This window comes from Salmo salar, chromosome 08 (assembly GCF_965601325.2).
Source record: "Salmo salar chromosome 08, fSalSal1, whole genome shotgun sequence".
NCBI lineage: Eukaryota > Metazoa > Chordata > Actinopteri > Salmoniformes > Salmonidae > Salmo > Salmo salar.
The window spans coordinates 6,301,721-6,315,442 of NC_138298.1; positions in this window are offsets into that span (position 1 = coordinate 6,301,721).

Here is a 13,722-nt window from a genome sequence, read left to right on the forward strand (position 1 = left end):
TACCATTTTGCTGTACTGTTTAAGCTCGATGAAAGGAACATTGTTGACACTTTTCAGCAAGCTGCAATCATGAAATACAGAAATAAATAGTTTTTCACAAACAAGGTCTAAATCATGTTTGATGCACTCTGTAAGAACCATTTTTGCTGTACTGTTTAAACTCGATGAAAGGAACACTGTTAACACTTTTCAGCAAGTTGCAATCATGTAATACAGAAATAAACAGTTTCTCAAAAACAAGGTCACTCTGTAAGTACCATTTTGCTGTACTGTTTAAACTCGATGAAAGGAACACTGTTAACACTTTTCAGCAAGTTGCAATCATGAAATACAGAAATAAACAGTTTTTCAAAAACAAGGTCTAAGTCATGTTTGAGTCACTCTGTAAGTACCATTTTGCTGTACTGTTTAAACTCGATGAAAGGAACACTTGTTAACACTTTTCAGCAAGTTGCAATCATGAAATACAGAAATAAACAGTTTTTCAAAAACAAGGTCTAAGTCATGTTTGATCACTCTGTAAGTACCATTTTGCTGTACTGTTTAAACTCGATGAAAGGAACACTGTTAACACTTTTCAGCAAGTTGCAATCATGAAATACAGAAATAAACAGTTTTTCAAAAACAAGGTCTAAGTCATGTTTGAGTCACTCTGTAAGTACCATTTTGCTGTACTGTTTAAGCTCGATGAAAGGAACATTGTTGACACTTTTCAGCAAGCTGCAATCATGAAATACAGAAATAAATAGTTTTTCACAAACAAGGTCTAAATCATGTTTGATGCACTCTGTAAGAACCATTTTTGCTGTACTGTTTAAACTCGATGAAAGGAACACTGTTAACACTTTTCAGCAAGTTGCAATCATGTAATACAGAAATAAACAGTTTCTCAAAAACAAGGTCACTCTGTAAGTACCATTTTGCTGTACTGTTTAAACTCGATGAAAGGAACACTGTTAACACTTTTCAGCAAGTTGCAATCATGTAATACAGAAATAAACAGTTTTTCAAAAACAAGGTCTAAGTCATGTTTGAGCACTCTGTAAGTACCATTTTGCTGTACTGTTTAAACTCGATGAAAGGAACACTTGTTAACACTTATCAGCAAGTTGCAATCATGAAATACAGAAATAAACAGTTTTTCAAAAACAAGGTCTAAGTCATGTTTGAGTCACTCTGTAAGTACCATTTTGCAGTACTGTTTAAGCTCGATGAAAGGAACACTGTTAACACTTTTCAGCAAGTTGCAATCATGAAATACAGAAATAAACAGTTTTTCAAAAACAAGGTCTAAGTCATGTTTGAGTCACTCTGTAAGTACCATTTTGCTGTACTGTTTAAGCTCGATGAAAGGAACATTGTTGACACTTTTCAGCAAGCTGCAATCATGAAATACAGAAATAAATAGTTTTTCACAAACAAGGTCTAAATCATGTTTGATGCACTCTGTAAGAACCATTTTTGCTGTACTGTTTAAACTCGATGAAAGGAACACTGTTAACACTTTTCAGCAAGTTGCAATCATGTAATACAGAAATAAACAGTTTCTCAAAAACAAGGTCACTCTGTAAGTACCATTTTGCTGTACTGTTTAAACTCGATGAAAGGAACACTGTTAACACTTTTCAGCAAGTTGCAATCATGTAATACAGAAATAAACAGTTTTTCAAAAACAAGGTCTAAGTCATGTTTGAGTCACTCTGTAAGTACCATTTTGCTGTACTGTTTAAGCTCGATGAAAGGAACATTGTTGACACTTTTCAGCAAGCTGCAATCATGAAATACAGAAATAAATAGTTTTTCACAAACAAGGTCTAAATCATGTTTGATGCACTCTGTAAGAACCATTTTTGCTGTACTGTTTAAACTCGATGAAAGGAACACTGTTAACACTTTTCAGCAAGTTGCAATCATGTAATACAGAAATAAACAGTTTTTCAAAAACAAGGTCACTCTGTAAGTACCATTTTGCTGTACTGTTTAAACTCGATGAAAGGAACACTGTTAACACTTTTCAGCAAGTTGCAATCATGTAATACAGAAATAAACAGTTTTTCAAAAACAAGGTCTAAGTCATGTTTGAGTCACTCTGTAAGTACCATTTTGCAGTACTGTTTAAACTCGATGAAAGGAACACTTGTTAACACTTATCAGCAAGTTGCAATCATGAAATACAGAAATAAACAGTTTTTCAAAAACAAGGTCTAAGTCATGTTTGAGTCACTCTGTAAGTACCATTTTGCAGTACTGTTTAAGCTCGATGAAAGGAACATTGTTGACACTTTTCAGCAAGCTGCAATCATGAAATACAGAAATAAACAGTTTTTCAAAAACAAGGTCTAAGTCATGTTTGAGTCACTCTGTAAGTACCATTTTGCTGTACTGTTTAAGCTCGATGAAAGGAACATTGTTGACACTTTTCAGCAAGCTGCAATCATGAAATACAGAAATAAATAGTTTTTCACAAACAAGGTCTAAATCATGTTTGATGCACTCTGTAAGAACCATTTTTGCTGTACTGTTTAAACTCGATGAAAGGAACACTGTTAACACTTTTCAGCAAGTTGCAATCATGTAATACAGAAATAAACAGTTTCTCAAAAACAAGGTCACTCTGTAAGTACCATTTTGCTGTACTGTTTAAACTCGATGAAAGGAACACTGTTAACACTTTTCAGCAAGTTGCAATCATGTAATACAGAAATAAACAGTTTTTCAAAAACAAGGTCTAAGTCATGTTTGAGTCACTCTGTAAGTACCATTTTGCTGTACTGTTTAAACTCGATGAAAGGAACACTTGTTAACACTTTTCAGCAAGTTGCAATCATGAAATACAGAAATAAACAGTTTTTCAAAAACAAGGTCTAAGTCATGTTTGAGTCACTCTGTAAGTACCATTTTGCTGTACTGTTTAAGCTCGATGAAAGGAACATTGTTGACACTTTTCAGCAAGCTGCAATCATGAAATACAGAAATAAACAGTTTTTCAAAAACAAGGTCTAAGTCATGTTTGAGTCACTCTGTAAGTACCATTTTGCTGTACTGTTTAAGCTCGATGAAAGGAACACTGTTAACACTTTTCAGCAAGCTGCAATCATGAAATACAGAAATAAACAGTTTTTCAAAAACAAGGTCTAAGTCATGTTTGAGTCACTCTGTAAGTACCATTTTGCTGTACTGTTTAAGCTCGATGAAAGGAACATTGTTGACACTTTTCAGCAAGCTGCAATCATGAAATACAGAAATAAATAGTTTTTCACAAACAAGGTCTAAATCATGTTTGATGCACTCTGTAAGAACCATTTTTGCTGTACTGTTTAAACTCGATGAAAGGAACACTGTTAACACTTTTCAGCAAGTTGCAATCATGTAATACAGAAATAAACAGTTTCTCAAAAACAAGGTCACTCTGTAAGTACCATTTTGCTGTACTGTTTAAACTCGATGAAAGGAACACTGTTAACACTTTTCAGCAAGTTGCAATCATGTAATACAGAAATAAACAGTTTTTCAAAAACAAGGTCTAAGTCATGTTTGAGTCACTCTGTAAGTACCATTTTGCTGTACTGTTTAAGCTCGATGAAAGGAACATTGTTGACACTTTTCAGCAAGCTGCAATCATGAAATACAGAAATAAATAGTTTTTCACAAACAAGGTCTAAATCATGTTTGATGCACTCTGTAAGAACCATTTTTGCTGTACTGTTTAAACTCGATGAAAGGAACACTGTTAACACTTTTCAGCAAGTTGCAATCATGTAATACAGAAATAAACAGTTTCTCAAAAACAAGGTCACTCTGTAAGTACCATTTTGCTGTACTGTTTAAACTCGATGAAAGGAACACTGTTAACACTTTTCAGCAAGTTGCAATCATGAAATACAGAAATAAACAGTTTTTCAAAAACAAGGTCTAAGTCATGTTTGAGTCACTCTGTAAGTACCATTTTGCTGTACTGTTTAAGCTCGATGAAAGGAACATTGTTGACACTTTTCAGCAAGCTGCAATCATGAAATACAGAAATAAATAGTTTTTCACAAACAAGGTCTAAATCATGTTTGATGCACTCTGTAAGAACCATTTTTGCTGTACTGTTTAAACTCGATGAAAGGAACACTGTTAACACTTTTCAGCAAGTTGCAATCATGTAATACAGAAATAAACAGTTTCTCAAAAACAAGGTCACTCTGTAAGTACCATTTTGCTGTACTGTTTAAACTCGATGAAAGGAACACTTGTTAACACTTATCAGCAAGTTGCAATCATGAAATACAGAAATAAACAGTTTTTCAAAAACAAGGTCTAAGTCATGTTTGAGTCACTCTGTAAGTACCATTTTGCAGTACTGTTTAAGCTCGATGAAAGGAACATTGTTGACACTTTTCAGCAAGCTGCAATCATGAAATACAGAAATAAATAGTTTTTCACAAACAAGGTCTAAATCATGTTTGATGCACTCTGTAAGAACCATTTTTGCTGTACTGTTTAAACTCGATGAAAGGAACACTGTTAACACTTTTCAGCAAGTTGCAATCATGAAATACAGAAATAAACAGTTTTTCAAAAACAAGGTCTAAGTCATGTTTGAGTCACTCTGTAAGTACCATTTTGCAGTACTGTTTAAGCTCGATGAAAGGAACATTGTTGACACTTTTCAGCAAGCTGCAATCATGAAATACAGAAATAAATAGTTTTTCACAAACAAGGTCTAAATCATGTTTGATGCACTCTGTAAGAACCATTTTTGCTGTACTGTTTAAACTCGATGAAAGGAACACTGTTAACACTTTTCAGCAAGTTGCAATCATGTAATACAGAAATAAACAGTTTTTCAAAAACAAGGTCTAAGTCATGTTTGAGTCACTCTGTAAGTACCATTTTGCTGTACTGTTTAAGCTCGATGAAAGGAACATTGTTGACACTTTTCAGCAAGCTGCAATCATGAAATACAGAAATAAATAGTTTTTCACAAACAAGGTCTAAATCATGTTTGATGCACTCTGTAAGAACCATTTTTGCTGTACTGTTTAAACTCGATGAAAGGAACACTGTTAACACTTTTCAGCAAGTTGCAATCATGTAATACAGAAATAAACAGTTTCTCAAAAACAAGGTCACTCTGTAAGTACCATTTTGCTGTACTGTTTAAACTCGATGAAAGGAACACTGTTAACACTTTTCAGCAAGTTGCAATCATGTAATACAGAAATAAACAGTTTTTCAAAAACAAGGTCTAAGTCATGTTTGAGTCACTCTGTAAGTACCATTTTGCAGTACTGTTTAAACTCGATGAAAGGAACACTTGTTAACACTTATCAGCAAGTTGCAATCATGAAATACAGAAATAAACAGTTTTTCAAAAACAAGGTCTAAGTCATGTTTGAGTCACTCTGTAAGTACCATTTTGCAGTACTGTTTAAGCTCGATGAAAGGAACATTGTTGACACTTTTCAGCAAGCTGCAATCATGTAATACAGAAATAAACAGTTTTTCAAAAACAAGGTCTAAGTCATGTTTGAGTCACTCTGTAAGTACCATTTTGCTGTACTGTTTAAACTCGATGAAAGGAACACTGTTAACACTTTTCAGCAAGTTGCAATCATGTAATACAGAAATAAACAGTTTTTCAAAAACAAGGTCTAAGTCATGTTTGAGTCACTCTGTAAGTACCATTTTGCTGTACTGTTTAAGCTCGATGAAAGGAACATTGTTGACACTTTTCAGCAAGCTGCAATCATGAAATACAGAAATAAATAGTTTTTCACAAACAAGGTCTAAATCATGTTTGATGCACTCTGTAAGAACCATTTTTGCTGTACTGTTTAAACTCGATGAAAGGAACACTGTTAACACTTTTCAGCAAGTTGCAATCATGTAATACAGAAATAAACAGTTTCTCAAAAACAAGGTCACTCTGTAAGTACCATTTTGCTGTACTGTTTAAACTCGATGAAAGGAACACTGTTAACACTTTTCAGCAAGTTGCAATCATGTAATACAGAAATAAACAGTTTTTCAAAAACAAGGTCTAAGTCATGTTTGAGTCACTCTGTAAGTACCATTTTGCAGTACTGTTTAAACTCGATGAAAGGAACACTTGTTAACACTTATCAGCAAGTTGCAATCATGAAATACAGAAATAAACAGTTTTTCAAAAACAAGGTCTAAGTCATGTTTGAGTCACTCTGTAAGTACCATTTTGCAGTACTGTTTAAGCTCGATGAAAGGAACATTGTTGACACTTTTCAGCAAGCTGCAATCATGAAATACAGAAATAAACAGTTTTTCAAAAACAAGGTCTAAGTCATGTTTGAGTCACTCTGTAAGTACCATTTTGCTGTACTGTTTAAGCTCGATGAAAGGAACATTGTTGACACTTTTCAGCAAGCTGCAATCATGAAATACAGAAATAAATAGTTTTTCACAAACAAGGTCTAAATCATGTTTGATGCACTCTGTAAGAACCATTTTTGCTGTACTGTTTAAACTCGATGAAAGGAACACTGTTAACACTTTTCAGCAAATTGCAATCATGTAATACAGAAATAAACAGTTTCTCAAAAACAAGGTCACTCTGTAAGTACCATTTTTCTGTACTGTTTAAACTCGATGAAAGGAACACTGTTAACACTTTTCAGCAAGTTGCAATCATGAAATACAGAAATAAAAAGTTTTTCAAAAACAAGGTCTAAGTCATGTTTGAGTCACTCTGTAAGTACCATTTTGCAGTACTGTTTAAACTCGATGAAAGGAACACTTGTTAACACTTATCAGCAAATTGCAATCATGAAATACAGAAATAAACAGTTTTTCAAAAACAAGGTCTAAGTCATGTTTGAGTCACTCTGTAAGTACCATTTTGCAGTACTGTTTAAGGTCGATGAAAGGAACATTGTTGACACTTTTCAGCAAGCTGCAATCATGAAATACAGAAATAAACAGTTTTTCAAAAACAAGGTCTAAGTCATGTTTGAGTCACTCTGTAAGTACCATTTTGCTGTACTGTTTAAGCTCGATGAAAGGAACATTGTTGACACTTTTCAGCAAGCTGCAATCATGAAATACAGAAATAAATAGTTTTTCACAAACAAGGTCTAAATCATGTTTGATGCACTCTGTAAGAACCATTTTTGCTGTACTGTTTAAACTCGATGAAAGGAACACTGTTAACACTTTTCAGCAAATTGCAATCATGTAATACAGAAATAAACAGTTTCTCAAAAACAAGGTCACTCTGTAAGTACCATTTTTCTGTACTGTTTAAACTCGATGAAAGGAACACTGTTAACACTTTTCGGCAAGTTGCAATCATGTAATACAGAAATAAACAGTTTTTCAAAAACAAGGTCTAAGTCATGTTTGAGTCACTCTGTAAGTACTATTTTGCTGTACTGTTTAAACTCGATGAAAGGAACACTTGTTAACACTTATCAGCAAATTGCAATCATGAAATACAGAAATAAACAGTTTTTCAAAAACAAGGTCTAAGTCATGTTTGAGTCACTCTGTAAGTACCATTTTGCTGTACTGTTTAAGCTCGATGAAAGGAACATTGTTGACACTTTTCAGCAAGCTGCAATCATGAAATACAGAAATAAATAGTTTTTCACAAACAAGGTCTAAATCATGTTTGATGCACTCTGTAAGAACCATTTTTGCTGTACTGTTTAAACTCGATGAAAGGAACACTGTTAACACTTTTCAGCAAGTTGCAATCATGTAATACAGAAATAAACAGTTTCTCAAAAACAAGGTCACTCTGTAAGTACCATTTTGCTGTACTGTTTAAACTCGATGAAAGGAACACTGTTAACACTTTTCAGCAAGTTGCAATCATGAAATACAGAAATAAACAGTTTTTCAAAAACAAGGTCTAAGTCATGTTTGAGTCACTCTGTAAGTACCATTTTGCTGTACTGTTTAAGCTCGATGAAAGGAACATTGTTGACACTTTTCAGCAAGCTGCAATCATGAAATACAGAAATAAATAGTTTTTCACAAACAAGGTCTAAATCATGTTTGATGCACTCTGTAAGAACCATTTTTGCTGTACTGTTTAAACTCGATGAAAGGAACACTGTTAACACTTTTCAGCAAGTTGCAATCATGACATACAGAAATAAAAAGTTTTTCAAAAACAAGGTCTAAGTCATGTTTGAGTCACTCTGTAAGTACCATTTTGCAGTACTGTTTAAGCTCGATGAAAGGAACATTGTTGACACTTTTCAGCAAGCTGCAATCATGAAATACAGAAATAAATAGTTTTTCACAAACAAGGTCTAAATCATGTTTGATGCACTCTGTAAGAACCATTTTTGCTGTACTGTTTAAACTCGATGAAAGGAACACTGTTAACACTTTTCAGCAAGTTGCAATCATGTAATACAGAAATAAACAGTTTTTCAAAAACAAGGTCTAAGTCATGTTTGAGTCACCTGTAAGTACCATTTTGCTGTACTGTTTAAGCTCGATGAAAGGAACATTGTTGACACTTTTCAGCAAGCTGCAATCATGAAATACAGAAATAAATAGTTTTTCACAAACAAGGTCTAAATCATGTTTGATGCACTCTGTAAGAACCATTTTTGCTGTACTGTTTAAACTCGATGAAAGGAACACTGTTAACACTTTTCAGCAAATTGCAATCATGTAATACAGAAATAAACAGTTTCTCAAAAACAAGGTCACTCTGTAAGTACCATTTTTCTGTACTGTTTAAACTCGATGAAAGGAACACTGTTAACACTTTTCAGCAAGTTGCAATCATGTAATACAGAAATAAACAGTTTTTCAAAAACAAGGTCTAAGTCATGTTTGAGTCACTCTGTAAGTACCATTTTGCAGTACTGTTTAAACTCGATGAAAGGAACACTTGTTAACACTTATCAGCAAATTGCAATCATGAAATACAGAAATAAACAGTTTTTCAAAAACAAGGTCTAAGTCATGTTTGAGTCACTCTGTAAGTACCATTTTGCAGTACTGTTTAAGGTCGATGAAAGGAACATTGTTGACACTTTTCAGCAAGCTGCAATCATGAAATACAGAAATAAACAGTTTTTCAAAAACAAGGTCTAAGTCATGTTTGAGTCACTCTGTAAGTACCATTTTGCTGTACTGTTTAAGCTCGATGAAAGGAACATTGTTGACACTTTTCAGCAAGCTGCAATCATGAAATACAGAAATAAATAGTTTTTCACAAACAAGGTCTAAATCATGTTTGATGCACTCTGTAAGAACCATTTTTGCTGTACTGTTTAAACTCGATGAAAGGAACACTGTTAACACTTTTCAGCAAATTGCAATCATGTAATACAGAAATAAACAGTTTCTCAAAAACAAGGTCACTCTGTAAGTACCATTTTTCTGTACTGTTTAAACTCGATGAAAGGAACACTGTTAACACTTTTCAGCAAGTTGCAATCATGAAATACAGAAATAAAAAGTTTTTCAAAAACAAGGTCTAAGTCATGTTTGAGTCACTCTGTAAGTACCATTTTGCAGTACTGTTTAAACTCGATGAAAGGAACACTTGTTAACACTTATCAGCAAATTGCAATCATGAAATACAGAAATAAACAGTTTTTCAAAAACAAGGTCTAAGTCATGTTTGAGTCACTCTGTAAGTACCATTTTGCAGTACTGTTTAAGGTCGATGAAAGGAACATTGTTGACACTTTTCAGCAAGCTGCAATCATGAAATACAGAAATAAACAGTTTTTCAAAAACAAGGTCTAAGTCATGTTTGAGTCACTCTGTAAGTACCATTTTGCTGTACTGTTTAAGCTCGATGAAAGGAACATTGTTGACACTTTTCAGCAAGCTGCAATCATGAAATACAGAAATAAATAGTTTTTCACAAACAAGGTCTAAATCATGTTTGATGCACTCTGTAAGAACCATTTTTGCTGTACTGTTTAAACTCGATGAAAGGAACACTGTTAACACTTTTCAGCAAATTGCAATCATGTAATACAGAAATAAACAGTTTCTCAAAAACAAGGTCACTCTGTAAGTACCATTTTTCTGTACTGTTTAAACTCGATGAAAGGAACACTGTTAACACTTTTCGGCAAGTTGCAATCATGTAATACAGAAATAAACAGTTTTTCAAAAACAAGGTCTAAGTCATGTTTGAGTCACTCTGTAAGTACTATTTTGCTGTACTGTTTAAACTCGATGAAAGGAACACTTGTTAACACTTATCAGCAAATTGCAATCATGAAATACAGAAATAAACAGTTTTTCAAAAACAAGGTCTAAGTCATGTTTGAGTCACTCTGTAAGTACCATTTTGCTGTACTGTTTAAGCTCGATGAAAGGAACATTGTTGACACTTTTCAGCAAGCTGCAATCATGAAATACAGAAATAAATAGTTTTTCACAAACAAGGTCTAAATCATGTTTGATGCACTCTGTAAGAACCATTTTTGCTGTACTGTTTAAACTCGATGAAAGGAACACTGTTAACACTTTTCAGCAAATTGCAATCATGTAATACAGAAATAAACAGTTTCTCAAAAACAAGGTCACTCTGTAAGTACCATTTTTCTGTACTGTTTAAACTCGATGAAAGGAACACTGTTAACACTTTTCAGCAAGTTGCAATCATGTAATACAGAAATAAACAGTTTTTCAAAAACAAGGTCTAAGTCATGTTTGAGTCACTCTGTAAGTACCATTTTGCTGTACTGTTTAAGCTCGATGAAAGGAACATTGTTGACACTTTTCAGCAAGCTGCAATCATGAAATACAGAAATAAATAGTTTTTCACAAACAAGGTCTAAATCATGTTTGATGCACTCTGTAAGAACCATTTTTGCTGTACTGTTTAAACTCGATGAAAGGAACACTGTTAACACTTTTCAGCAAGTTGCAATCATGACATACAGAAATAAAAAGTTTTTCAAAAACAAGGTCTAAGTCATGTTTGAGTCACTCTGTAAGTACCATTTTGCAGTACTGTTTAAGCTCGATGAAAGGAACATTGTTGACACTTTTCAGCAAGCTGCAATCATGAAATACAGAAATAAATAGTTTTTCACAAACAAGGTCTAAATCATGTTTGATGCACTCTGTAAGAACCATTTTTGCTGTACTGTTTAAACTCGATGAAAGGAACACTGTTAACACTTTTCAGCAAGTTGCAATCATGTAATACAGAAATAAACAGTTTTTCAAAAACAAGGTCTAAGTCATGTTTGAGTCACCTGTAAGTACCATTTTGCTGTACTGTTTAAGCTCGATGAAAGGAACATTGTTGACACTTTTCAGCAAGCTGCAATCATGAAATACAGAAATAAATAGTTTTTCACAAACAAGGTCTAAATCATGTTTGATGCACTCTGTAAGAACCATTTTTGCTGTACTGTTTAAACTCGATGAAAGGAACACTGTTAACACTTTTCAGCAAATTGCAATCATGTAATACAGAAATAAACAGTTTCTCAAAAACAAGGTCACTCTGTAAGTACCATTTTTCTGTACTGTTTAAACTCGATGAAAGGAACACTGTTAACACTTTTCAGCAAGTTGCAATCATGTAATACAGAAATAAACAGTTTTTCAAAAACAAGGTCTAAGTCATGTTTGAGTCACTCTGTAAGTACCATTTTGCAGTACTGTTTAAGGTCGATGAAAGGAACATTGTTGACACTTTTCAGCAAGCTGCAATCATGAAATACAGAAATAAATAGTTTTTCACAAACAAGGTCTAAATCATGTTTGAGTCACTCTGTAAGTACTATTTTGCTGTACTGTTTAAACTCGATGAAAGGAACACTTGTTAACACTTATCAGCAAATTGCAATCATGAAATACAGAAATAAACAGTTTTTCAAAAACAAGGTCTAAGTCATGTTTGAGTCACTCTGTAAGTACCATTTTGCAGTACTGTTTAAGGTCGATGAAAGGAACATTGTTGACACTTTTCAGCAAGCTGCAATCATGAAATACAGAAATAAACAGTTTTTCACAAACAAGGTCTAAATCATGTTTGATGCACTCTGTAAGAACCATTTTTGCTGTACTGTTTAAACTCGATGAAAGGAACACTGTTAACACTTTTCAGCAAGTTGCAATCATGTAATACAGAAATAAACAGTTTCTCAAAAACAAGGTCACTCTGTAAGTACCATTTTGCTGTACTGTTTAAACTCGATGAAAGGAACACTGTTAACACTTTTCAGCAAGTTGCAATCATGAAATACAGAAATAAACAGTTTTTCAAAAACAAGGTCTAAGTCATGTTTGAATCACTCTGTAAGTACCATTTTGCTCTACTGTTTAAACTCGATGAAAGGAACACTGTTAACACTTTTCAGCAAATTGCAATCATGTAATACAGAAATAAACAGTTTCTCAAAAACAAGGTCACTCTGTAAGTACCATTTTGCTGTACTGCTTAATCAGGATGATAGGAACACTGTTGACACTTTTCAGCAAGTTGCAATCATGTAATACAGAAATAAACCATTTTTCAAAAACAAGGTCTAAGTCATGTTTGAGTCACTCTGTAAGTACCATTTGTGCTGTACTGCTTAATCAGGATGATAGGAACACTGTTGACACTTTTCAGCAAGTTGCAATCATGTAATACAGAAATAAACAGTTTCTCAAAAACAAGGTCACTCTGTAAGTACCATTTTGCTGTACTGTTTAAACTCGATGAAAGGAACACTGTTAACACTTTTCAGCAAGTTGCAATCATGAAATACAGAAATAAATAGTTTTTCACAAACAAGGTCTAAATCATGTTTGATGCACTCTGTAAGAACCATTTTTGCTGTACTGTTTAAACTCGATGAAAGGAACACTGTTAACACTTTTCAGCAAGTTGCAATCATGTAATACAGAAATAAACAGTTTCTCAAAAACAAGGTCACTCTGTAAGTACCATTTTGCTGTACTGTTTAAACTCGATGAAAGGAACACTGTTAACACTTTTCAGCAAGTTGCAATCATGAAATACAGAAATAAACAGTTTTTCAAAAACAAGGTCTAAGTCATGTTTGAGTCACTCTGTAAGTACCATTTTGCTGTACTGTTTAAGCTCGATGAAAGGAACATTGTTGACACTTTTCAGCAAGTTGCAATCATGAAATACAGAAATAAACAGTTTTTCAAAAACAAGGTCTAAGTCATGTTTGAATCACTCTGTAAGTACCATTTTGCTGTACTGTTTAAACTCGATGAAAGGAACACTGTTAACACTTTTCAGCAAATTGCAATCATGTAATACAGAAATAAACAGTTTCTCAAAAACAAGGTCACTCTGTAAGTACCATTTTGCTGTACTGTTTAAACTCGATGAAAGGAACACTGTTAACACTTTTCAGCAAGTTGCAATCATGAAATACAGAAATAAACAGTTTTTCAAAAACAAGGTCTAAGTCATGTTTGAGTCACTCAGTACCATTTTGCTGTACTGCTTAATCAGGATGATAGGAACACTGTTGACACTTTTCAGACAGTTGCAATCATGTAATACAGAAATAAACAGTTTTTCATGAACAAGGTCTAAATCATGTTTGAGACACTCTGTATCATTGTTGCCGTAATGCTTAGACCTTGTTTTTGAAAAACTGTTTATTTCTGTATTTCATAATTGCAACTTGCTGAAAAGTGTCAACAGTGTTCCTATCATCTGGATTAAGCAGTACGGCAACTATGATACAGAGTGTCTCAAACATGATTTAGACCTTGTTCATGAAAAACTGTTTA